The sequence below is a fragment of the Nipponia nippon genome, unplaced genomic scaffold, assembly GCF_047370975.1.
Source record: "Nipponia nippon isolate SJK-2023a ecotype South Korea unplaced genomic scaffold, ASM4737097v1 scaffold_22, whole genome shotgun sequence".
Taxonomy (NCBI): domain Eukaryota; kingdom Metazoa; phylum Chordata; class Aves; order Pelecaniformes; family Threskiornithidae; genus Nipponia; species Nipponia nippon.
The window spans coordinates 8,865,715-8,890,848 of NW_028262339.1; the positions used below are offsets into that span (position 1 = coordinate 8,865,715).

Genomic DNA, 25,134 nt, shown 5'->3' on the forward strand with positions numbered 1-25,134 from the left:
TCAAATGACTTTGGGGTCTTTCCTCTCACCCAGCAGCCAGTACGTCTGCATCTTCCCCTTGCCCTGGCGGGCAGAAGGGGGCAGTGAGACCCTCCCCAGGCCCTGGTGCTGCCCCTTGGGTGCCATCCCCAGCACTGAGGGGGACAGAGGGTCCCAGCCCTGACCCAGCCACCCAGCACACACCCCTGCGGCAGGAAGGGCTGGCACCCCGCCGGGGTCCCTGCACCCTCACCTTCATCTCCACATCCCCGTGCAGCTCCAGCTTGAAACAGCCAAACTTCCTTGGTGGTGGAGGAGACGTGGATCTTCAGGGCTAGGTGGCACAGAGGGGCAAAAGGGACATGGCTGGGTTCGGGAGCAAGGCACGACCTGTGGCACCGGACCCCGGCTGCCAGCCCCGCGACTCACCCTGGCCATTTGACTCCATGTGGGATGCGGTGTTCACCGTATTCCCAAACAGGCAATACCACAGCATCTTCAGACCCACGAGTCCAGCACACACAGAACCTGTGGGCACAGAGATGCTTGGGGCTGCTGCAGGGCAGGCGAGCACCCCCCAGCTGCGGTGCCGACCAGTGCAGGGGCTCACTGGTGTGTACGCCGCTGCGCAGGCGGAGCTGGTCGTTGGGCCAGTGATGGATCTTGAAGGTTTTGATGGCCTCGAGCAGGGCCAGGGCCATGCGGATGATCTCACGGGCATGCAGCTTCCCATTGTGCACCAGCAGCCTCAACACCACCATGTAGGCATTCCTGATGGTCTCCACTTGCAGGGTCAGGGGGAGTGAGTACACCTCGGGCTCCCCACTACCCACCTCACTTCGGGGGGGGCTGCGCTTGCTCACACCCCCCCTCACCTTGTAGACATCAAAGTTGATGATGGCATCAAAGCAAGTGTAGAGATCATTCAGCAGTGTCACGACCTGGAAGGAGCAAGGGGGTATGTGGGGCTGGGAGCAGGCACATCCCCCCAGCCCCGGGGACAGCACTGCCAGGGTACGAGCCCCTCCGAGCCCTGCTCTCACCTGCATGGGGGTGCTCTCCGCCAAGGGCAGTGAAGCCCACAATGTCGCTGAAGTAGATGGTGACACTGTCGAAAGCCGCAGCTCGCACTGTCTCCCCGCGCTTCAGCTGCTCCGCCATGGAGCTGGCGAGGACAGGTGGGATGGTGGTGGGCTCCCTTCCTCCCCAAACCCTGCACCCCCTGTTCCCCCTGCCCCCCCTTGCCCTACACCAGCACGGAGAGCTGGCAAGGGACCCCATGCTTGCACGGCGGCGGGTGCATGCTGACCCCATGCCAACCCCTGGCCCCACACGCTCCCATCGATCCCCCTCTCACTGAGGCAGGATCTGGCAGAGGAGGTTCTCTGCCTTGCACTTCTCCTCCAGGTAGGCCTGCATCTGCTCCTCCACTGGCTTCTCCAGGTTGTTGGCGTACTGCTCCATTTGTGACAGCAGGTTGTCCAGAATGCTGGTGCTGCCCTCCCTGCTGGGGCGCAGGCAGTTGGCATCGCGGGTGGGTAGAGGTGTCCCCCAGTCCCCTCATGGCTGTCCCCACTCCCACCCAGGGCCACCTTCCCCACTTGCCAGCCATCCACTCGTTGAATCTATGGATGAAGATCTTGATCTGGCTAAAGTCAGGGCGCTCAGCCGGCTCCTGTGCCCAGCAGCACTCCATCAGCACCACCAGCTCCTCGCTGTGCACCCCGATGTCGATGGAGGGGCGGAAGAAGGGCTTCTGGCTGTTCTGCACTTTCTGCATGATCTCTGCCAGGGGATGGCTGACAGTGAATACCAGACCCCCCCAGCAGGGACAGGACCACCCCATGCCCACCCCCCACCCTCACCTTTGAGGCTCAGGTCCATGCCCTCAATGTAGAAGGGGCTGTTATGCAGGGCGACCTCCTGCACAATGATGCCAAAGGTGTAGACATCAGCTTTCTGCATACCTGGGGTGGGCAGGCACCCCTTCTGCAGCAGCTCTGGGGCCGTCCACAGCTTCTCTGGTGGGACACAGCCATAGGGTGGTGAGGCAGGGCCATCCCGTCCCCCCAGTCCCCATCAACGGGCACTCACTGGCGTAGAGGGCATGCGTGTCCTCGCCGTCGCAGGGCGAGTGGAAACTGGCCAGCCCATAGTCAGTGATCTTCAGCACAAAGCGTCTGTCTACCACGCAGTTGGATGACTTGAGGCTGCCATGGTGGCCAATGATGCTGTTGTGCAGGAAGGCCATTCCCTGGGACAGATGGACATGGTGAAGCTGGCACCCCCCCAGGCACTCCCCTCCAGCTCCTCATGCCTCTCACTTGGGTACGTTGACAATGTCATTGATGAGGGAGTCGCAAAACATCCAGTCCAGGTTGATGCTCTCATTCTCCAGGACATCCTGGAGCAGCACATTGAGCAGGCCACATTGACCGCCCGGGACAGCGGCACTGGCACCAGCCTGACCGAGCACCCAGCCACGGGGCACTCTGCGGCATGCACCCCCTCCCCTCCACCGGCCTCTGATGCTTGTTTGGGCAGCTCTGCTGTGAGTCTCGTGGGGCTTGGGTGGCCACCAGCATCTACAGCCCTGTCCTCAACACCCAGCCCAGCCAGGTCACCGGGAGTGTCTGTCATCCCCCAGCGTCCCCCCCACCTGCAGGCTGCCCCACAGGCAGTACTCAGTGACGATGCAGATGTTGGGGGGTCAATGCACGCCCCGATGAAGCAGGTCAGGTGGTTTAACTGGATGTCCCGCATCTGGAGGCAGAAGCAGAGCCCAGATGGTGCTGAGGTCGGGGGGGGGGGGGGATGTGCTGCTGCTCCCACCACTTGTTCAGGACAAGCTCCGAAGGGTCAGCACAAGCTCTGAAGGGGTCAGCACAAGGTCTGCATACTCTGTAGGGAGGGTGAAGTCTACAGGATGAGGTATGGTGCACTGCAGAGGATGAAGGGAGGTGTAGGGGATGGATAAGGTGTGGCTGTGCAGGGGGCAGATGTGGGAATAAATGAGGCTGTGTTTGACTTTGATGAGATGCAGCTGTGCCCTTGAGGCTTGTTACAAACACGAGGCAGCAAAATAAGGATGTGATTAGATACGTTTCTGAAAGAGAAAAGTCGCGTGCACCAACTTGAAGAACCAATAAGCAGCGCAGAAGAGACACATGAACGTAAGACAGTAACCAATGAAATGGGTTTTGCTTGCTCGTGAACACTAGATCATATTATAAAAGGGATAGATTGTAAAAATAAAGGGTCTTCGCTTGTCTTCACCTGAACTCATATGCAGAGTCTGTGTCTCATTCCCTTTAGGCAGAGGGCTGCACAGGGACAGGATGAGATGTGGCTCTGTAAGGGATGGAGGGCTGCATAGGGGACAGAGGGCTGCGTAGAGGATGGATGAGGTCTGGTGCTCTGTAGAGGATTCAGGGCTGTGTAGGGGATGGAGGGTCACGTAGGGGATGGATGAAATGTGGCTTTATAGGGGATGGAGAGCTATGTAGGGAGGGAGGGCTGTGTAGGGGATCGATGCAATGGGGCTGTAGTCTTGTAGGGGATGGAGGGCTGTGTAGGGGATCAACATGATGCAGCCCTGTAAGGGAGGAGCATCATGCAGGGAGGGAGGGTGGTGCAGGGTCAGGAGGAGGGTGGTGCCCCAGGACTGGCAGCTCTCACCAGGGACAGGGTGAGCTGGCTGCCCGCTGCCTTGTGGTACTGCTTGGGGCTCCCAAATTGCAGCTCGTCCCAGCGGATCCTCCAGAGCATGCTGGCAAGCTCCTTCTCCAGCATCAGCTTCCTGGGGGGCACATGGGGATCAGGCCCCCACAGGCCGCTGTCCTGCCTGCTCCCCTGCCAGGCTGAGGAGTGCCCAGGCAGAGGCTCCCCCAGCCCCGACTGACCTGAAGATGAGGAAGCTGGAGATGCCGAACATGACGAAGGTGAGGCCAGTGCCCAAAGCCACAATGGCCAGCATGGAGAAGGGGGCTGCAGGCAGGAGGGGCTGTCAGCATGGCCTGGCTGGCCGTGGGCACGGGGTTCCCATGCACCCACGGGGAAGGGTGCTGGGGACCAAGGGATGTGAGGACCCAGTATACCCACTTTTATCACAGGAGGGGTCATCCACGTCAAAGATGCAGGGCGGGTTGTTCAAGGGGGGGAGGCCCTTTCACCCAGGGGATGGGTCAGCCCAGCCAGTGAATCTGCTTCTCCACACCCGAGTAGTGTCCCACCACCTACGGCAGAGAGAGCTGAGCCCTCACACCCCACCGGCCCCCAGCCCCAGCTGCCAGCAGGATCCTGGTGCCAGCCCCCACCTCATACTGCCCGCTCTTGGGGTCACCCACAGACCATAGGTTGAAGTCAGTGTCCCGGTCATTGTTGTTGTCCATGCTCACCAGCCCCGTCACCCCTGCGGGAGAAGTGAGACCCAGGCGGGATGGGGACCACGTCTCACTGCTGCCGTGGCACCCTCATTCCAGCTGCCCTTGTCCCACCGTTACCCTGGAACTTGCGGTCCCGCATCTTCTCAATGATGTGGGTGGCATTTTTCTTGGAGCCACCCTGCCGCAGGGTCTCGTTCAGCACCATGGCGTACAGCAGCATCCTGTCATAGAAACACCCCACCACCAGGTTCATCTGCCGGGGGGATACCTCAGCACACCCATGGCCACGTGCATGGGGGCACCCCAGCCCCAGGACCCCCACACCAGGACCACGCATGCACCCATGGCCCCATAACCCCACACCCGGGCCGTGCATGCACCCTGCAGGGATGGCACTGCCTGTGGCTGTTCCCACGAGGGATGGACCCTCTGGCATTGCCTGTGGCCATGTCCCACCCTCTGCACCCTGGTGAGGTGCCACAGCCCCATGAGGAGGGTCCCCACCACCCCATCATGCAGGGGGACTCACTCACCAGGGAGTAGTCGAGCTGCACCCCAAATTTCTGCTTGGCTTGCAGGATGAGCTGGGTTTGGAAGTGCTGGTATTCGGGGTTTTGGGGCTCATAGTAGGTGATCACCAGCACCATCTGCAACCGAGCACAGCACCCCAGTTCATGCACCGGGGCCAGGCTGGGGAGGTCCCCATCCCCAGGCAGGCAGGCGCAGCTCACTTGGAAAGCCTTGTGCAGCCCCCAGTCCTGGCCTGGGCTCCGCTGCCAGGGCTTGAAGGGGTCACGGGCAGAGTCGCCCCGCAGGCTCTCCCCAAAGATGTCCAGGTAGAAGACATAGTCGCCATTGGTGAGGTTCATCAGGTTCTCCCACTGTGCCAGCTGCATGATCTGGTGCAGCATTTCCGGCGGCCCACAGAGATACGCCACTGCTGGCGAGGTGCAGGGTGTCAGGGGGGCAATGCCATCCCACCCTGGGGCACCCCGGCCAGGCACAGGGTGGGATGCTTTCCCTCAGGGCAATGAGGCAGAGCAACCCCAGGGGCACACTCGGTGGCTATGGGGAGTGGAGGATGGAGCAGGCAGATGGGGCAGGGCTCGGTTCACCACCTTCTCATGCCATATGCCTCATGGCTACAGAGCCTGCTTGGCCCCATCACCCTTGCTGGCCCCGACCCACTCTTGCCCCATCAGCCACCTTGGGCTGAAGGGGCCAAAAGGAGAATGCTCCAAAATATGGGGCAGACACCCCATGTGTGCCCATGCACAGACCCCACACACACCACTCTGGCACCCATGCACACCCCGCTCTGGCAAAAGCCATCCAGGGGATGCCTCCCCCAGCATCAGCTCCCCAGCTGCTCCCCACCAGCTCCAGCCAGGGGACCCAGGGGCCAGGAGAGGCATCGGGGCTATGCGCCAGAGGCCCTTGGGGAACCCAGGCTGGGGAATGGGACAAACCCATGTTTGGGTTCGCGGCTGGTCAGCTGTGTGGCAGGAATGCGCAGGTTCCCAGATTCCAGAACCTTTGGCGGCTGCCAGCGCTAATTAGAAACAGAGCATTTTGCTGGTGTGACCCACGCAGAAAGGGGGTGCCCAGGCCCCAGCCAGCCTCCCTGCATGCCCCCACCCGCTGCTGGGGGCTCAGCCAGCTCTGATGGGATGCTCACCCGGGCGCTGCATGGAGGGCACGGGGGGCTTGCACAGGGCACTGTGGGCCATGGGGACAGGCGCCCGAGAGTGTCCGTAACCCCCTCGAGCAGGGGCCCTCCTCACCCTCGCAGAGGATCCTGCCACTGCCTCCTCCCAGAAAACCAGGGCCCTGCTCCAGCCAGCCTGGCTGGGAACCTGGGACTGAGCAACAGAGGAGATGGCAGCGGTGGGTGCCGGAGGAATGCCACGCTTGGGCACTGGCCCTGGCACACAGCCCTTCTGCATGGGACCCAGCACCCCAGCCGGATCCAGAGCGCAAGGAGGGATGGGAAGAGCAAGGAAGCCCTGCGCCCCGGGATGGGGTCCCTGTGCCCCGGGATGGGGTCCCTGCTGCCAGCAGGCACCTGGCCATGCAGGCAGCAGGACTGGCAGGGGGTCACCCATGGGGGCAGCAAGGCGGTCCATGGGTGGGAGAAGAAACCCAGCACAGCCACTCTGGGCACGGGAAACCCGCAGCAATGTGGGGAGCTGCTCCTGGGCACAGGGGAGAGGGAAATCGTGGCAGCTTGGGCTGTGCATGAGCAAAAGCCCATTTCAGGGTCAGAAATGGTTTCCCTCTGAGTGCTGCAATACTTTGAATAAACACTCTCTGCTTCCCCACTTTGCCGGTCCTGCGCCCAGAAATGTGCCATCTCCCACTCCCCAAATCGCTCTGCTGGGACAGGCAGCCCAGTATCTCCCCAGCACGCAGAGGCTGAGGGTCTCCCCATGGGGACACAGCATGGGACCCTCCCCATCCCAGCGCAGGCACCAGGAAAAGGCAGCGTGTGGCACCGCACGGGCTGGGGAGCCACAACAGCTGGTGGCAGATGGTGGGACACCTTGGGCAGGCAGCCCCCGCGGTGGCAGTGGCAAAACCCCACCTGGTCAAAGGCCACTGGGGGGGGGACACGACGGTGCCTCAACGGCTCCCCAGGGACAGGTTGCAGGAGCTGTGCAGAAGGGTCAACGCTTGGGGCTCTCCATGATGCTGGCAGCTGCCTCCAGGTGGCAGCCTCCTGCCCGGCCAGCAGCACCCCTGCCTGCTCATGCACCCTCCCGGGGGTCGGCGAATGGCCAAAAGCAGCCTCAGCATCACCGAGGACAAGGGGAATGGGGTCCTGTAAGGCTGAGGTGCACGCAGCCTCCAGGCATTTATTTAGAGGGTGCCCGTGATACAGGAAGCAGAGTGCACGTCCCCAGGGGACGGGCAGGACCCCGAGCACGCAGATGGGGTGGCAGGACACTGTCTGACCCCTGCATGATGGAAGAAAACCCTAAAGTAAGGGCAAATCCTGGTTTCAGGCAGAAAATCCCTGCAAATCCCGGTTTCGGGCAGCCCCACCAGTGCAGAGCACTGCAGTGCAGAGACCCCCACCTTGTCTGAGCAGCCATCCCACACCCACAGAGATTGCGGGGATGAGGACCAAATGCACTCCTCTCCCAGCAGCAGCACCTGGCCATCTCCCCGGGCAGGGGACCTGGGCTTTGCAGGAAGATGCTCCGGTAATTCCCTCAACCACAGCTCTAATTATATCAGTGCTTTTGCAAGTGGCAGGAGAGATGTGGGCCCCTGCACATCGCCCAGGCACTAGAGAGAGGGGCAACAGGAAGCACAAAGCAGCCATATATGGGATGGGACGATGCACCCACATCCCCCCGCACCTGCTCTTTAGAGCCATGAACGTCAGGGATTAGCAGCTTCAGGGGCCCACAGTGCAGCAGTGAAGCAGCTTTCCCCAGGAAAGGTTCACCAAACTCCTGCCCATCACCTGGGAGAAGGAAGGTGATGCCAAGAGGGATGACATGCGGTGTCATTGTAGGGCATGGACATGGATGCAGCTGTGACCGAAGCTCCTGCTTCCCTCTCCATGCCATGCCACACAGGGGTGGGCACCCCTGGGACAGCCTTGCAGGGTCCCTGCTCCCTGCCCCACATCCCTGGGTTAGGAAAGCATCTAACATCAGCATCGCAGCCCTGAGGACCCATCCCCATGGGGCCAAGCATCCAGCCCCACACCCTGCCCCCAGTTCTGGGCTGTGGCCAGAGGGCCCAGACCCCCCCACATCCCAGCTTGGAGGGCCCCCAGGTCTCTGCCCACGCCCGGCCTCCTCCTCTGGCCCCCAGCAGCCACGACCTCCTGCCTGCACCAGGAGGGATTGTTTCCCATCGAGGTGATTTACGGCACCAAGCTGGAAATGTTGATGGGAATTGCTGATTTTAGCCTTTTTCCCTGCGTGGTCCTTTGCCCCTGTCCCAAATGAAGCTCCACACCCCATGGCTGGTGACGGCACACACAGGAAGCCTCCATCCCAGCCCCTCGGCCAAGCAAATGAGAGGGGCAGCCACAAGCTGCTCAGCTCCCGCAGCCCACCATGGGATACCCAGCCCCATGGACCCAGCCCCACTGGTCTCAGTCCTAGGGGAACCTGGTCCAGCACCCCAAAGTGCCCCAGACACATGTCCCCAGCCTGGCTCCATGCAGCTTCAGCCATGTCTCCCACTGGCCCATCTGGCTCCACTCCTCCCAGCTTGATGTCCTTCTTAATGACACAGCATCTTAGGATCCATTAAGAAGCATCATGGAGCAGCTGGCTCCAGGACTGATACACCCTGCTCATAAATAATGAAAGAGCATCAGGCTGCCCTTGCTCTCCAGCTGCCTCCATAAGCCCCTCCATTTCCTCCGGCTCCCAAATTAGCCACTCTCCCAGGGTGCTCTCAAGGCACCAAATTGACTTATCCCTCCATCAGCAAAGTGGGACCATCCCCAGCCCCGTCCCTGGGGTGCAGTGGAGACCAGCACAGCCCGGGGCACCCAGGTGCCAGGCTGGGGGGGCTCTCCCTGAGCAGGGCCCGGCCTCCGGCACTGGGCTGCTCTGGGTGTGTAACCGCAGCCAGCGCTGCCCTTCAGCTGGCCACATCCACACCATCACCCACAGACTCCAAAGTGGTGGCTGGGTCCAACCTGCTCCTGGGAACACCCTGATCCCGCTAACGCAGAGGGCAGGGTGGCCCCGGTGCCCCTCACACCAATGCATCCCACCAGGGTGAGGGTCTGCCTCGGCTCTCCCCCAGCACAGGGTGACAGGGGGACCTCATGGCCCCCTGCCCTGCCCTGGACCCCCCTGCTGGCACTGGGGTGGCTCGGGGGTCCCAGGGACTGCCTTGTCCCCTGTGCACCCACCAACTGGGGGCCACCAGTGCAGGTCCTGCTGCTCCCCCAGCCCCACTGCAACCAAATGCGCCTACCCCTTGCTGCGCCCTATGTACAACCCGCTTTGCCCACCCCTCTCCATGCCCCACACAGGTCCCACTGCACCCCTGGCCCCTTGCTGTGCCCCACATGGGTCCCACTGTGCTCACCCCCTGCTGCACCCCACATAGGTCCCACTGTGTCTTCGGCCCCCCACTGTGCCCCACACGGGTCCCACCATGTCCTTGGCCCCTCACTGCACCTCACACGGGTCCTGCTGTGTCCTCAGACCCTCGCTGTGCCCCACAAAGGTCCCACTGTGTCCTTGCCCCTTTGCTGTGCCCCACACAGGTCCCACTGCCCCCTAGCCCCTTGCTGTGCCCCACACGGGTCCCACTGTGTCCCTGTCCCCCTGCGCGATTCCCCCGCTGGGAGCCCCCTCTGCTGCCCCCCGGGCGCTCAGCCCTGCCCCGCGCGGGGTTCCCCCAGGCCCCCCCCCCCCACGCCGCGCCGCCCCACGCACCGCGCCCGTTGGCCTTGATGAAGTGCACGGCGGTGTCGGGGCCGCCCTCGTCGGGGGAGTAGATGTGGTGGCGCACGGTGAGGTTCCTGCCGTCCTGCAGCTCCTGATAGACACCCTCGACGGTGAAGTAGTAGGGTCGGTCGTCGGTCTTGAGGTCCACGTAGAAGAGGACAGCGCGGGCGCTCTAGTTGAAGTGGGCGTGGAGGTGGGAGACGAAGGCACCCAGTTTAGGGGCCGAGGGCCCGGTACGCACCGTAGTGCTGTAATGCTCCCGTTTGCGGCTGAAGCTGGCCGCCACCGCCCCGCCGGTGATGAGCGGCAGCCGCCAGTGCGAGGCGAAGCACCCCATAGAAGCGGCGGGGTAGACGCAGCCCGGCCCGAAGAGGACGTCGGGGTCGTGGTAGAACTTCAGGTCCACGGCGTTGAGCGGTGCCACGTACTCGGAGCAAGCGCCCTCCAGCTCCGAGCTCACGAACTCGACGCGCACCGAGAAGGGCCGCGGCAATAGCGGCGGCTCGCCCCGCTCCAGCGCTTCCAGCGCCAGTCTCAGCTCCGGCCCCACGCACGGCCAAGCCCACGCGTAGCTCACGTTGCGCTCCGGCAGTACCACCGTCACCGTCAGGTTGGCAACCGCCCCATCGGGTGTCGCCGCCCGCCGCCGTCGGCACCAGCAGCAGCGCCGTCAGCAGCAGCGGCAGCCGCGGAGACATGGGCCGCGCTGGCGCCGCCGCCCGCGGCTCCTGCGCCCCGCCGCCTGCGCCCTCCCTCGGGTGGCACCGCCCCGGGCCGGCCAGCGCCCCCTGCCGCCGCTCCCCGCCGGGCCGGACGGCACGGGGATGGGCGGCACCGCGGGGCGGGGGGGCGGTGTCCCCAGAGAGGGGGGCTGGGGAGGGGGCGCTTCGGGTCTGGCGGTGACCACTGGGGGAGGGGTAGGGGGTGCTCGCGTTCGGGATGTCCCCAGTGGAGAGGTTGGGGAGGGGCTCTGGGGTCTCCAGTGGGGGGGTTTAGGGAAGAGGCACTCCAGGTCTGGTGGCCCCCAGTTGGCGGGGACTGAGGGAAGGGTTGCCTGGGTTCTGGGGGTCCCCACCAGGGCTTCAGGAACGTCCTGGGCAGGGGCGTGCAGGGGGGTGATGGGGCCTTGGCAAAGGGGTGTCCTGGGGAGGGGTGTCCCTACTGGTGGGGGGGGTTGAGGAGGCACATGGCTGTGGGGCTGTGGGCACATGGCAGCAGCCAGCTGGTAGGGAAGGGGACATTCTGAGTCCCCACCATGGATTTCGGGGAGGTCTTGGGCTGTGGGGTGCAGGGGGAGTTGGACTCTGGGGAGGGGGTGCCTGGGATCTGGGTGTCTCCTTGGGGACCATCCAGTGCCCTGGGTGTGGGTTTCCCCACTGGGGGCGGGGGGGATGGGGTTGGGGAGGTCCCTGGGGATTTGGGGTGCAAGGGGATGATGGGGGAGTCGGGCTCAGTGGCTGCACAGGGACACCATGGGTCTTGTTGGTACTGCTGGACCTGCAAGGTCCCGCAGAGATTGGATGCGTGAGGGATGCTGTGCTAAGCGATGGGCAGGGTGTCCCTCTCCCCTCCTGGGATTTGGTGCAGGCCACCCAAGCTGCCCGTGCGGAGCTGCAGGCATAGCACTCCTGGGTGCTCCAGCATGGGTCCCTCCACAGCCGGGGCTGCCGGGAATCACGGCCCCTCTCACTGTCCCTGCTGGTGCCACTGCAGGTGTCCCCTCCATGAGTGACACATCCTTCCCGTCGTCGTGGGGTCATGGAGCTTGGCTCACCTGAGTTGGGGGATTGGGTTGCTGGCTATAAATACCCTGGAGCGGTCGCGGCACGGAGCCGGCAGCGGAGCCTGAGCCGAAGGACGGCGATGCCGCAGGATGGTGAAATCCAACTGGCAGCGAATACAGGCGAGAAAGGAGAAGCTGGGAGGATCTGGAAGAGCTTCCCCATGGGGTGTGGGGCTGGGCATGGCAGGTCAATGACGGTCCCGCTGGGGACCACAGCCTCTGCAAAATAGCCCCTGCTGCCAGGGGGGTCACGGGGTGCTGATGGTGCCCGGTCCTGTTAGGAAAGAAGGGAATTAGGGAAGAAGAAATTATACAAGAAATAAAAGACCAAGTATACCCAGGAGTATGGGCCTCAGGAATACCGGGAAAGGCTAAAAATACAGAAATGGTTGTTGTTAAACTCAAAGAGGGAGCACGGCCTGTTAGGGTAAAGCAATATCCCCTGAAATTGGAAGAAAGGTGAGGAGTGAAGAGCATTATAGAAGAATTTATAAAATTCGGACTATTAATTGAATGCTCTTCAGAGTATAACACTCCTATTCTGCCTGTCAAAAAGCCTGATGGGAAAACTTATCGATTGGCGCAGGATTTGCGGGCAATAAATCAAATAGTTGAAGATTTGTATCCGGTAGTGGCAAACCCATATACTTTACTGACCAGTTTAAGGGAAACCTATGAATGGTTTACTGTATTAGACCTAAAGGATGCATTCTTTTGCCTTACCTTGGCTCCTGAAAGCTGCAGTTTATTTGCCTTTGAATGGGAAAACCCTGACACAGGACGAAAAACCCAACTGACCTGGACAGTGTTACCTCAAGAATTTAAGAATAGCCCCACCGTTTTCGGAAATCAATTAGCCAAGGAATTAGAGACCTGGGAGAGGCCTCCGGGAAATGGGATTCTTTTGCAATATGTGGATGATATTTTGATAGCCACAGAAAAGAAGGAAGAATGCAAAGAGTGGACTGTGAGCTTGTTAAATTTTCTTGGACTAAGTGGTTACAGTCTCATTACAGAAAGCCCAGATCTTGAAAAAAGAAATAATATACCTGGGATTCGTGATTTCTAAGGGACAAAGACAGCTCGGGAATGACCGAAAGGAAGCCATCTGCAGGACCCCAGAACCAACCACGGTAAAAGAACTTTGAACCTTTTTGGGAATGACAGGTTGGTGCCGATTATGGATCTATAATTATGGACTTTTGGTTAAACCTCTATATGAACTACTGAAAAATAGCCAGACGCAATTAATATGAACTGGTGAAGCTAGGAGAGCGTTCAAAGAACTGAAATTGGAACTAATGAGGGCTCCAGCTTTGGGCCTGCCTGATATAACAAAGCCCTTCTGGTTGTTCTCTCGCCATTGAGATTCTTGAAATACCAAGCAGTGCTAATGTAACAGGCTGATATAGAAATTGTCACATCTACTCTTATAAACCCTGCTTCCTTTTTGAGCGATAAACAAGAAATGGAGACTGTTGTGCATGATTGCATAGAAACCATTGAGACTGTGTATGCAAGCAGACCAGACGTGAAGGAGGAGCCGCTGGAGGAAGCCGACCACACGTGGTATACTGATGGGAGCAGTTTTGTAAAAAATGGAATTCGAATGGCAGGATAGGCTGTGACCACCACAGACCAACTGGTGGAAGCAAAGTCACTCCCTAAGGACACATCTGCACAAGGAGCCGAAACAATTGCTCTAGTGAGGGCATTGGAGCTTGCCAAAGGACTGGGAGTGAATATTTGGACAGATTCAAAGTATGCCTTTGGTGTAGTCCATGCCCATGGAGCAATTTGGAAAGAACGACTCTTAACTGCTCAAGGGAAAGGTATAAAACATGCTGATATAATTTTGCGACTTTTAGATGCTGTACAACTTCCGTCAGCAGTGGCGATTATGCACTGCAAAGGGCATCAGAAAGGTAACACTGACAGGGAAGTGGGAAATAAATTGGCTGATCACGAGGCGAGACGAGCTGCGGAACAAGGTGAGGTATTAAGTATAATTCCTGAAAAATCTTTGCCACTACCTGAGACAAACATATGATTTAGATCTTTGTGAAACCACCTCTGACAGTATCTTATGTGGACAACAGTCTCAATTATATGAACCATGCTTATTAGAACATTCTGTTAACAGTTGGAAATGGATGATCCTGTCTCCTGATGTGTTTGAAATGTTTGTAGAAATTAATGCCAGATGTGTGTTTAGTGACTAACAACCGATCGGTAGTTGAAGAATATCACCTAATCACTCCCTTTATAGGATGTCTTAAGAATATAACCCATTTAACTTGGCATGGAGAAACATATTCATTTTTCACATATACAGAAGAACAAGTGGCAAGGTTTTGGCATTATGAGAGCTTAAATACAGGTCGTGCAAGCATATCTCTGGAAAAATTAAACAAAATCTTGAACCAATCTCAGGAACTCAGAGAAAGAAAGAAATAAGACACTAGCTGAGTCCATCATTAAAACAATAATAACTAAGGACAAACTTGTTGGACTGTGTAGTCAAATTAAAGATGATACCGCCCATCATTGCTGGGATATCTTTTCGGGATACTCACCCTCTGCAGAGAAAACTTTTGAACGTTCTAGTCCACCCACTCTTGATATTATTGGTGTTTGTTATTATACTAACAGTTGTCAATTGCCTTTTGTGGTATAAGCTGAAGAAATTGGCTATGAGAGTTTGGGCCTTGCCTAAGGTGATAAAATATGAAAACTTAAGACCTTTGTAAAGAAATTTACAAAGTTTAAAGAAAATGGGGGGAATGAAAGGGTTAAAGCCAAGATAGACAAAGCCATTGTATTAAAATGCCTCCTGAAAGAATTAAAGCCTAGGGGCAAGGAGGATATTGTAAATATCTTAGTCACTTAACTAAACAAAAGAAAGGCCTTTGGGATTTAGGGAGTAGTTAGAATGGTTGTAAGATAAGGGGGCTCCGGGATAATCCCATCTCAGACAACTGGGCCTTGGGAGAACAAATGCAGGGAAGATAGGAAGTCACAAAAGAATGACGACAACAGCCTTGAAGGACACCGTTTAGGTGATCCTAGGACTGAGTTTGCACAGAAGCAAAGGTCAATCAGCGAACACAGTGAAGAAGACTAGGAGCCTTCATCTGAAGACCCCGACGACCACCCAAAAAACACCAAGGAAAATTACTGCGCATGTGTATCGGACATTTGCATATGTTAATAAGTTCCAGGAAACCTCATGTTTATGTAAATGAATCTCATTATGTAGATGAATTCTCAGAAATCCTTTGAATATGTAGGACTATAGTATATAATCTCTGAAAGTCTACCAACTCAGTGGAGCACTTATGGTGGAGAATCCCCAGTGCTGCCCAGCGCTGCAATAAAGGATACCTTCTTAATAGTAACTTCGTTGCTATTGAGTTTCATTTCAGGGACTCTCTGAATACTCCGTTTCTCCCTTGGGGAGATTCGGACTGTGAGGAGAAGCATCTGTGAATGTTTGTATCAGGTCTTCAGTATTTGGTGGTGGATGGCCACACTCGGGTTTCGTTGTGCCATCTTTTATCCGGTGTTGGAGAGGGAGTTTGCCCTCTCGTTTCAGTTGGTTACCCAGGGCAACAGCACGTACCCAACACAGGCACATCCAATCACACAATATATATTGTTGGTGGGCAAGGGGCCTGGCCCGGATACCAGTTGGTGTCTTATTCTTGGTGGTGCCTGATAAGCCAAAGAATGGCCTGCTGCTTCAGCAAGTTTGCACAAGTTTCCTTGCAAGATAGTGGTACTTGATAAGCCAAAGAATGGCCTGCCCTCGGGTCTTCTCATACAAAAGAAGAGTGATCTGCTGTCTGGTCTTATCAGATAAACACACACAAGCAAGCTTTGAGACAATTGTTCTTAACACTTCAGTCTCTTACAGACAGGCGACGTGAGGAGGTCTGTGTGACCCAGGCAGTGCTGGAGGAATGTGGGGATGAGCACATCTGTGGAGAGGCAGGGGCAGGGGGGTGTTTTTAAGGCCCTAATAGCAGCCTGGAAAGCATCAGCTGCCGCCTTTGGGAATTTTTCTCCTGTGCATGCAGGCTGGAAATTATTACCTGTTTAAACATTTAACTGCTCCCTGCTTTGCTGGTGCCACTGCCTGGCCAGGGTGTCACCCATGTGGTGCCGGGGCATCCCTGGCAGAGGCAAGCTGCAGTGCTGTGCAGGAGGGAAGGCTCGCCCTGCCTTCTGCTTTAGCAGCAATAACATTTCCCCAGCATCTTCTGCATATTGGCTGCTAATTTTGCTACGTTTGCTTTTACAGGAGTTAAGAGGAAGAAGTAACTGCAGCAGGACACTGGGGTCCAACCAAGTCTCTTTACTAAACGCACTAACCTTCCTTGTGTTTGCATCACTGCTCTTAGGGGCTTTGGATGTGCACAACAGGGTGTGCACTGTCCCTGTGCACCCAAGCTGCTGCTCTGCTCCCTGCAGTGCCCAGAGCAGGCATGGGGCTGTGGGCAACCGAAAATTAAGGTGGGATTCAGGTGCCTAAATACCAGGACAGCAGTGTCTGTGGCACTGGATGGCACCAGGGCTGTGGTGTGTGTACTGGGGGTGGTGGAGCCACTCAGTGGTTGCCTCGAGCCCCAGCACACCCTGGGGCCCCACTGCTGCTGCTGTTCACCGCCTCTCCCTCTGGTCCGGGTGGCCCTGAAGGCTGGGGTGAGTGGAAACCATTCCTCTCCTAACACATCGCTCCTCCTTGTTGCCTTTTACACAGTCACAAACTCACAGGCTTTTCACAGAGGCCTGAAAAATCCCCCCTGGTGGCTCTCTTGCCCTTGCCCTTGCCCTTGCCCTGGATGCCATGCTCCATCCTTTTGGCCTGACACCAGCCCCTGCCTTTCTGTGCTGTTTGGCAGGGACAAGCTGCCCCGTTTGAGGTACCAGGGAGGTGGCAGCCACTGCTCCACGTCACACACGGCAGTGTGCACTGGCCTTGCTGGGGCTGGGCCAGGCTGGATGGACTGTATGGCTTATGTGCCAGCATCCCTGCTGCTGGGTTATATTTGTAACGCTTCTGCAAGAGCCTTCGGGTTCACCCACGGACCTGCCAAAAACCTTGTGTCAAAAGCGCAAGCTTGGCAGGTGTCCACAGAAGCAGATTGAGCAGCACTGCTGAAACGCAGTAGCAGAGAAGGGTAAAATTCCTGGTTGTAACCCAGAGGGATGGGATGGATGGGATAGGACAGGATGGGGGCTTTGACTGTGCATGTTTTACTTAGGGTGCTGTGCAGCACAAAGGAAGCACTTTACTAACATCTCACATCTATCGATACCATTACCTCCATCACCCAACTCTGCAGGGAGTCCTGGGGCTGGAAAGGCATCTGGCAGAGATGGATATGAAGGCACCACAAGGCAGGCAGCTAGATTCAGAATGCCGATGTCACCTCTGCCACTGGTGGGCAGGTGTGGAGCGATGTCACAGGTTGGAAGTTCAGATTAGGATAAAGTAGGAAATGAGCCCAGGGAGCTGGATGAGGGTAATGGGGGGGTGGGGGTGGGATCCAGATGTCCCCAGGGAAGGGCAGTTGTGGCCAGCACATAGCAATGAGCCCTTCCCTCTGCAGGGGGACCTGTGGGGACAGAAGCTGCCTCAGAGGGGAAGCGAGGGCAGTTTTTTAAAAAACACAACCACAGCTGATGTGATTTTTACTTTTTTTTTTTTTATGTGAGAGGCTGATTTTGCTTGCCTTGGGGGGCCAGGTTGCAGCCAAAGTGTGCCGTCACAGGGTGGGTAAAGCTGCGTCCTCGCAGGATGGGGACAAGCTCAGCAGGATCTTTCCTTTCAGGGTGCGTTTGCGTGTGAAGACATTTCCGCCCACCCTGCGGGGAAGCAGAGTTCCCATGGGATGACCTGCAGACATAACCCACTCAGGGGTGGCCCTAAATGCCCCTCAACTTGCTCCAAGCAGCTGCCAGTTGCCCCCGTCTAGGGCAAGCCCCTTGCCCAGGAGGCATTGGCATCCCTGCTGCAAACCCATGCTGGGGGGGGTTACCAGGGGTGGTCCCTTTGCCCAGGGGCATGCTCATCCTCAGGGGTCCTGGGGAGGCCCCTCTGTGGGGCTGCTGCCCACCACATCCCTCTGCTACCTCGTGGCTTTCCAGTCCTCCTCAAGGTTAGTTTTGTAACTAAACAAAAGAAAGGCCTTTGTGATTTAGAGAGTAGTTAGAATGGTTGTAAGATAAGGGGGCTCCGGGATAATCCCATCTCAGACAACTGGGCCTTGGGAGAACAAATGCAGGGAAGATAGGAAGTCACAAAAGAATGACGACAACAACCTTGAAGGACATGGTCCCAGAACTGAAGCAAAGGTCAATCAGCGAACGCAGTGAAGACTACGAGCCTTCATCTGAAGACCCTGATGACCACCCAAAAACCACCAAGGAAGATGACTGCGCATGCGGATCGGACATCTGCATATATTAATAAGTTCCAGGAAATATCATGTTTATGTAAATGAATTTCTCCGAAATCCTGTGAATATGTAGGATCTTATAGTATATAATCTCTGAAAATCTACCAAATCGGTGGAACACTCATGGTGGCGAATCCCCAGTGCTGCCCAGCGCTGCAATAAAATGCTTGCTTAATAACACTCCGTTGTTGTTGAGTTTCATTACATCGGTTTCCTTACCCAGCCACACTTAGCTTCCCACCTCGGTGAGGAAAGTTAGAAAGCAAGGGGGTTTGGAGAACACCGATCTTTGTATCAATGGAGCCCTGCTTTCCTGGGGATGGCTGAAAACCTGCCTGCCCATGGGAAGTAGTGAATGAATTCCTTGTTTTGCTTTGTTTGCGTGCGTGGCTTTTGTTTTACCTATTAAACTGTCTATCTCAACCCATGAGTTTTCTCACTTTTGCTCTTCTGATTCTCTCCCCCATCCCACCGGGGGGGGAGTGAGTGAGCGGCTGTGTGGTGCTTAGTCGATAGCTGGGGTTAAGCCACGACAGGTCTCGACTAGGGGGCTGGCAGGAGTGCCAGCCACAGACATGGCGGAGGGGGCAGAAGCTACTGGACTTCATTTATAAGTGACATTATAGGCTTGAAAATCAGATTTATTCTTTTGTCGTCACTGCAGCATGGCTTGGTACTGACCAGCCGTGGAGTCCCTGAGCCACCCAGGAACTCTCCAGCTCCATCTGCTTAGGTGGAACAACAGCTGGATTGAGACAGATGTTGGGCACTGAGACATTGGACACTGAGATGTTCAGTGATGAGACATTTGTAAACAGTTGCTAGGAACAGTCCCTGCAGAAATGGCCACATAGGACAGTCTTCTGCACGCAGTTAAGACATGTAAGTGCTGTTTCCCATGTAGCTGAGACAAGCAGTAGCGATGGATCATGCGTGCACTGGAGCATGGCCAACAGCCGGACAAGAGCTGAACAGGGAGTGGTTCAGGGAGTGTCATCTGACCCTGCTGGATGTGCTGCTGCAAGGACCCCTGCAACAGAGACTCCTTCTCCATCCGGAGAGTGACTGACTGATCACCTACATGAGCATTACCCAATGCCTAGATCCCAATAAATTAAATTTTCTTTTTTTAACCAATACACTACCTGTGAGCACCTGTGCAACAGACACCACAGCAGCAATCCACTGCGTGTGATTGCAAAGTGCTTCCTGCTTCCTCCAGCTCCCTGTGTTTCCAAAGGTGTTCACAGTGCGTAAACAACCATGACCAAGGCCTGCCATGCAGGAGCAACGGCTGGTTTTCCTCCCAGAGGAAGGTCTGCAGTGGGGCTGAAGGGGACCCTGCTGCTCAGCTTTGCTGTGCCGATGAGCCCGAGCTGGAAGGAGGCAAATAGCACTGGGTTTGCAGCTCAGAGAGGCACAGCAGACATGAGCAGCGTGCAAAGCACTGTGAGCAGGTCTTGCAGCTGGGTAAAACCCAGTGCTGATGAATGCCCAACATCCATGGGGAAGCATCCTCAGCCACAGCCCCCAGACCTGCACAATCACCCCCGGCACACCACATCCTATCACCCCAAAACTGAGATGCTAAGTGTGTCACAGCTTTGCCGGGTGCCCTCGTATAGGGATTGGCCTTGCAAACAGCTCTACCAGCCTGTGCCCACTGCATTTCTCACTGGCACCGTGGCTGCCCATGGGGATTTGCACACTGCTCAAACCACAGTCAGCGTTGCCACCTTGCTGGAGCGTCCCAGGACTGCTGCAGAGCCTCCTGGGAGCCCTGCCCTGGGGAAATGTTGACATGAAGGCAATAATAAAGTCAGGAGGACACGTGTAGTAAAGCTGCAGGTTTAGCAGGATGCCCCACCACTGAGCTGGCCACGCTTCGGGGTGAGAGCACAGTCCCGTGGCCCCTCTGCCGCCCTCTTTCCTAATCCCCAGGTTCCTCAAAAGCAGGTAAAAGGCTGCACAGACCCAGGGATCCTGTAGCAGAGGGCTGATGTAAAGGCACTCTACTTAGAAAGGCTGTAAAGGAACTGAAAAAGCTGGAGAAATTCCAGGGAGACACCAAGAAGGAAACAACAGCATCGCTCCAGAACAGGAAGATGCACCCAAAAGAGTGTAGTGAGAGACTAATTTGTGCCAGAGCTTAGTGCTAGTGACTAAAGTAAACGAAGCCTTAGGCCATATGAATTGTACTTTGTCCTGGTTTCAGCTGGGATAGAGTTAATTTTCTTAGTAGCTGGTAGAGTGCTGTGTTTTGGATTTAGGATGAGAATAATGTTGATAACACACTGATGTTTTGGTTCTTGCTGAGTGGAGTTTGCACTGGTCAAGGACTTTTCAGCTTCCCGTGCTCTGCCAGGTGCATAAGAAGCTGGGAGGGGGCACAGCCAGGACAGCTGACCCAGACTGGCCAAAGGGCTATTCCATACCATATGACATGATGCTCAGTATATAAGCTGGGGGAAGAAGGAGGAAGGGGGGGACATTGGGCATGACGGCATTTGTCTTTCCAAGTAACCGTTACATATGATGGAGCCCTGCTTTCCTGGAGGTGGCTGAACACCTGCCTGCCCATGGGAAGTAGTGAATGAATTCCTTGCTTTGCTTTGCTTGCGTGCACGGCTTTTGCTTTACCTATTAAACTGTCTTTATCTCAACCCATGAGTTTTCTCACTTTTACTCTTCCGATTCTCTCCCCCATCCCACTGGGGAGGAGCGAGCGAGTGGCTGTGTGGTGCTTAGTTGCTGGCTGGGGTTAAACCACAACAACTTTAACCTTTGTTTTTATCTATGGAAATGTAACCAGTAGGTAAGGAAGTATAAGTAAAACTTTAAGTACAGGTTATTCTGTAACAAAAGATAAGGAAACGTCTCAAGACACAGACAAAAAGGGTGCCTGGAGGCTGTGAGAGCAAATCAGAAGAAGAGAAGACCTCAGACTCCGTGAACAGGATTGGACGAGCAGAAGCGCCATCAGGAAATCAAGTGACCTATAGAGACTATAAAATCCGGTAACAATTGACAGGTGGGGTCCCTCTTGAGAGGCACCCAGCTCGAGCTGTAGCTACTATTGGCTATTAAACATAGCAGAAGAAGGAACTCTGATTCTTTTATTAAAGCGGAACCTAGGGATGAGCCCTGTTGAGGTGGCACCCGCTTAATTCCTACCACGGTCTAGATGGCAGTGGCATAATTCCTACCATGGTCTAGGTAGCAGCTGTATAATTCCTACAACAAGAGAAAACGTGAAAAGCAAACTACGCGCAAATCTGCAACAAGGTGGGCCAACACAAAGAGCAGGTGGAAAACTTGCTAAAGTCATGGATGCTGTTAGCAAAGCTCTCCCACAGCATCCACTGCAGGAAAGCCAGGGGAGCAGTGGGAGGTGGCAGCCCCACCAACCCATCTTTGTATCAGGAGTCACAGGACAAAGAGAGCAGAATTTGAGTAAACCCCTATTAGTAACCATAGGAAACAAGAGTATATGGGGGTGATTTGTATTGGCGGGGGACTCTCCAGCGTGCCTGTTAGGGAGAGATCTCTTGCAGACTCTAGATGTAGAATTACACTTGTCACCTGAAGGAACAGATTTAATAATCATGGGAATGGCTGTAGTCACTGGAAGCCCAAATAATGAGCTAAAAATACCGGAAATATTTAAACGGGTACCAACAAAGCTGTGGAGTAAAACTAGCACGGATGTAGGATTACTAGTTTCAGCTCAACCTGTAAACAAAAAAAAAAAGAAAGGGAGGAGACCCCCCTCCAGCTGTGAAACAGTATCTGATTCCTCAAGAAGCTGAGAAGAGCATTCAAAAGCAAGTAGACCGGTATTTAGCCCAAGGGATTCCGAAAGCGTGGGTGTCACCGTATAATACTATACTCCCCGTAAAAAAGAATAGATTAGATGAAGATGGGGACCCGGAATATTGTTTTGTACAAGATGTACGGGTGGTTAATCAGTACATAGTGACGACTCATCCAGTAGTGCCCCATCCCTCTACCATACTTTTACAAATACCGCGTTGGGCAAGATATTTTACTATGATTGATCTAACCGCTGCTGCCTTTAGCATCCCTTTAGGTGAGGACAGCCAACCTTTGTTTGCCTTTACGCGGAAAGGACAACAATTAACCTGGACTCGTCTCCCACAAGGGTTTGGAAGGTCTCCTATAATCTTTTCACGAATACTGAAAAATTATTTGAGATATAAAATTACCGGGCGAATTGGCTCTTGTACAATATGTAGATGATTTGCTAATAGTGAGTAAAGATGAGGATGCCTGTATAAAAGACACTATACATCTATGTACTGCCTTAGCAGGGAAAGGTCATCGTGCATCTCCATCCAAACTTCAGCTGTGTCAGAAGGAAGTTAAAGATTTAGGGTTTATCCTAAGGGAAGGGCAGCAAGTAATAGACCCAGAAAAGAATAGAAGCTGTAATAAAGCTTCTGCGTCCAGTCACAAAGAAACAGTTGCAAGGGTTCCTTAGAGCTGTGGGATTTTGTTGACCATGGATTCCTGGGTTGGGAGAATTAACAAGATCACTGACAAAAGCAACAAGTAATGAGTAGGTAGAACCTATTGCATGGGGTCCGGAAAAGGAGCAAGCTTTTAAAACAATAAAAGGAGATTTGGCATCAGCTCCCGCTCTTGGACTCTCAGACTATACAAAACCCTTTAATTTGCATGTACATGAGTGAAAAGGGATAGCCAGTGGAGTAATAATGCAGAAATTGGGTCTGCATCACAGGCCAGTCGTCTATTATTCAACTCAGCTTGATCCAGTGGTGGCAGGAGCACCAGCTTGTATTAAATCAGCAGCAGCAACAACGGCTATATTGGAGAAAAGTCACCCACTTATCTTAGGACATTCAGTGACAGTTTATGTCCCACATGAAGCAGAAATACTACTGAAGCAATATGTGACCTAAGCATTATCACCACAATGGACACATAGGTATGAAATAATTCTCCTAGTGGCAGATAATGTTATTCTGAGGAGATGCAATACCCTGAATCCTGCGATGTTGTTACCATTGCCTGATGAAGGGGAAGAACATCATCAGTGTGAATGGGTAATGCTTACTTCTAGCAAACCAGGAACAGATTTAACTGATGTTCCTTTGCAGAACTGAGATTTGGCTTTGTTTGTAGATGGCTCATCCTACTATTTGCATGGACAACAATGGACTGGATACGCTGTGGTCAGCCAAGGACAAGTGATAGAAGCTGAACCACTCCCGACAAGGCTGAGTAACTTTGATGCGCACAGCTCATCTAGGAAAGAGAAAACAAGTCAATATCTACATGGACTCTCGGTATGCCTTCGGGGTGTGCCATGCGATAGGAATGCTATGGAAAAGATGAGGATATCTCACATCATCAGGGAAAAGGGTATCCAATGGAGAGGAAATAAGCAATTTGCCAGAATCGGTCCAACTACCCAAATAAATTGTTGTGATACATTGCCCAGCCCATACAAAGGACACTACAGAAATTAGTAAAGGAAACGCCTTAGCTGATGCAGCTGCGAAGGCTGCAGCCCGGCAACCTCTGAGAGAGTGCATGGTTGCAATCTCAATGGAAAATCAGAATGAATGACCAAATTTAAGAGACCCCAAAACAATGGGAGAAGTGGGAAGCAAAACAAGATGACAGCAGAATATGGATGATTGGAGGAAAACCAGTTTGCCAAGAAATATTTAATTACCGTGGCCAGGCGGTTTCACGACAAAGCTCATGGAGGAGCAGAGGCAGTGGCTAAGCAGGTGCAAAAAATATGGACAGCACCAGGAATTTATGCCGCCACAAAAAGGATCATGAGTAGCTGCCCAACCTGCCAAAATTTTTCAAGTATCAAGCTGAGCTCAGAGTTAGGGGGATGACCATGGCCTACTTCCCTTCTCAGGGATGACAAATAGATCACACAGATATGCTATCCACCAGTGGATACAAACATTTAGTAGTTATAGTAGACCAATTGTCAGGTTGGGTAGAAACTTTCTCCACAAGAAAAGCAGACACAGGGGGAGTAGTAAAAGCATTATTAAAGGAAATTATACCCAGATATGGAATTCCCAAATCAATTGAATCAGACAGGGGGACAGGTAGAAAGAATGAACAGAACCTTCAAAGAAAAGATAGCAAAAATATCCACAAACAGTGGTTTGGAGTGGCCGGACGCATTGCACTTAGCTCTATGGGATGTGCGAAATGCCCCGTGACAACCCATAGGACTAATGCCAGCAGAAATTCTCTTTGGGAGACATTTGGCCATACCAGGGACTTATATCCCAGCTAAGACCAGCCTGTTGGATGGAGATGAATGATTGACCCAGTATAAGTATGCAGAAACAGTTTGCAGACCAAAAAAAGAAAAAAAAAAAATTATGCTCAAATGGTACCAATTGGCACCACCTGAAGTAGAGGTACATGATATACAGCCTGGGGATAAAGTTCTAATAAAGATATTTTCTTGAAAGTCTAAGCTAGAACCGAAATGGGAAGAGCCATATACTGTTTTACTATGCTCTTACTTTGCTGTTAAAGTTTCAGGAAAAGAAAATTGGATACACCACTCATACATCAAACGAGTGAGGGATAGCCAACCAGCTGACAAACTGGAACACCCCTTAGGATCCTCTCTATTAGCATTAGGGACTAATCAATGACCTTTGTCTGACATATTAAGCAGGAATGCTTAATAAAAAAAACATGGGGAGGACTGTTGTAGAAGTCACTTTCTAGCTCAAATAAGGATCCAAAGGCCTGCTGAAGCCTTAGACTGCAAGCTGTGAACTTTCACCTAGATATGCTGACTGTATGCTGAACTCCTACACAGCTACATAAAGGAAGGCCCTGAAACCGGTGCAAATCAAAAAGATAAGGTAGCCACAACCATCGGCAGAAGCTGCAACTATTCAAGATAAGAAAAGGAATGTCCTGCCTGGAGACAGAGAAAGGATCCAATAAGGACCAAGAAGACCCCAGACCGAAATATTACTATTGGACTGAACGTTCGCATGAAGGGAGGGGAACTTAGACTGTAAGGGTATAATTGCCCAGGGATTTCTTTGTTC

General features: G+C 54.4%; 1 pseudogene across 1 annotated transcript; it reads right to left on the reverse strand.

Annotated features, from left to right (window-relative positions):
• On the reverse strand, window positions 1–10,494 carry LOC104012616 (atrial natriuretic peptide receptor 2-like; annotated as a pseudogene). Its single transcript, XR_015705357.1, has 20 exons — window positions 9,785–10,494; window positions 5,096–5,301; window positions 4,898–5,011; window positions 4,482–4,617; window positions 4,296–4,390; window positions 4,081–4,214; window positions 3,882–3,966; window positions 3,645–3,778; window positions 2,639–2,804; window positions 2,312–2,383; window positions 2,074–2,233; window positions 1,845–2,000; window positions 1,596–1,764; window positions 1,337–1,483; window positions 1,023–1,144; window positions 845–920; window positions 590–763; window positions 409–507; window positions 233–313; window positions 1–63 (listed from the first exon to the last, which is right to left on the reverse strand). The product of XR_015705357.1 is annotated as an atrial natriuretic peptide receptor 2-like (transcript).
• Window positions 10,495–25,134: the final 14,640 nt, after the last annotated feature.